Raw genomic sequence first — 2,324 nt, 5'->3', positions numbered from 1 at the left:
AAGAATCAGTGAAACAAAAAAAATGGCTCTTTGAAAAGATAAGCAAAATTGATAGATCACTAACAAGATTAATCAAGAAAAGATGAGAAATAATTTAAATAAGCTCCATCAGAACTGAAAAAGGAGATATTACCACTGACGTCACAGAAATACAGAAGATCATCCAAGAATATTATCAACATTGCTATGCCTACAAACTAGAAAACCTAGAAGGAATAGATAAATCCCTGGAAACATAAAACCTTTGAAGTCTGAACCAGGAAAAAATAGAAACCCTGAACAGACCAAGAATGAATACTGTGATTTAATCAGTAATGAAAAATCTCCTGACCAAAACAAAACAAAAAAACCCCACAGAACCAGATAGTTTCATAGCTGAATTTTACCAGACATATGAAAAATTGGTGGTAATTCTGAAACTGTTCCAAAATATCAAGAAGGAGGGAATCCTCCTTACCATATTCCATGAAGCAAGTATCTCCCAGACACAAAGGAAATAATGCAATAAAAAAAGAAACTACAGACCAATATCCCTCATGAACATAGATGTAAAAATCCTCTACAAACACTAGCAAACTATATCCGGCAACACATCAAGAGGATAATTCACCATGATCAAATGGGTTTCATCCCAGGAATGCAAGGATGGTCCAACACATGCAAATCAGTAAATGTGATTCATCACTTAAACAGAATTAAGGAAAAAAACCATATGATCATCTTAATAGATGTAGAAAAATCCAGCATCCTCTCATAAAAACCCTCAATGAAGTAGGTATAGAAGAAACATAACTCAATATAATAAAGGACATATATGAGAAACCTACAGCTAACCTCATACTGAGTGAGAAAAAGCTGGAAGCATGCTCTTTAAGGCCTGGAACAAGGCAAGCATGCCCACTTTTACCTCCACTATTCAACATAGTACTAGAAGTCGTAGCCAGAACAATCAGACAAGAGAAAGAAATAAAAGTTATCCAAATTGGAAAATAGTCAAGTTGTCCCTGTTCATTGATGATATAATCTTGTACCTAGAAAATCCTAAAAGACTCTACAAAAGAATTTTTTAAATTAATACATGGATTCAGTGAAGTTTCAGGATACAAAACAAATGTACAAAAGTCAGTAGCATTTCTACACACCAATAACAATCAAGCTGAAAACCAACTCAAGAATGCAATCCCATTTGCAATAGCTACAAAAAAAAATCTAGGAATATACTTAACAAAGGAGGTAAAAGATCTCTATGAGAAAAATTACAAAACACTGATGAAAGAATTAATAGATGGCATGAACAAATGGAAAAATCTCCATTTGTTCTGAGCTTGTTCATGGCTCAGAATAATTAATATCATTAAAATGACCATACTTGCCAAAGTAATCTACAGATTTAATGCAATCCCTATAAAAATACCAACATTACTTTTTTGACAGAATTACAAAAAAAAAAGAGGCTAAAATTCATAGGAAGCAAAAAAGAGCCTGAATGGCCAAAGCAATCCAATCAATCAATCAATCAATCAATCTGGAAGCATTACATTACCTAAACTCATTATACTAGAAGGTTATGGTAACCAAAATGCCATGGTAGTGTATAAACATTAGTGCATAGATCAGTGGAACAGAATAGAGAACCCATCTAAAGCCAACTGATCTTTGACAAAGTCAACAGAAACATACCCTAGGGTAAGGACATCATTTTCAATGAATGCTCCTGGAAAAATTGGATTGCCTTAGGCAGAAGAATGAAAGTAGACCCACATCGCTCATCATATACAAAAATCAATTCAAGTTGAATTAAAGACTTAGATGTTAGGCCTGAAGCTATAAGAATACTAATATAACCCAGAGAAACTCTTCTAAATATCACTTTAGTCTGGACAAAGAATTCATAACTAATATCTCAAAAACACAAGGAAAAAAAATGAAAAATGGACAAATGGGACAAAAACAAGCTAAAAAACTTCTGCATAGAGAAAGAAATAACAGAGTGGACAGACAACTTGCAGAGTGGAGAAAATATTTCCAACTGACAGAGGACTAATATCCACAATTTATAGAAAACTCAAACAATTCAACAACAACAAAGTTCATAAATAATGCCATTAAATATTGGGTAATGGGCATGAATGGACATTTTTTAAAAGAAAATATACAAATAGCTAAAAAAAAATGAAAAAATAACATCACTAATCATCAGAGAATGCAAATTAAAAACACAATATTAAGTATTATCTTATTGTGTTAGAATAACACAATGTCAGAATGGCTACAATTAAAATGTCAAAAAATAACAAATATTGGCAAGGATGCAGAGTAAAAGA

Source organism: Propithecus coquereli, unplaced genomic scaffold, assembly GCF_000956105.1.
Source record: "Propithecus coquereli isolate 6110/MARCELLA unplaced genomic scaffold, Pcoq_1.0 Scaffold202, whole genome shotgun sequence".
NCBI classification, from domain to species: Eukaryota; Metazoa; Chordata; class Mammalia; order Primates; family Indriidae; genus Propithecus; species Propithecus coquereli.
The sequence above is the reverse complement of the archived record's forward strand: the minus strand, read 5'-3'. Positions refer to the sequence as shown.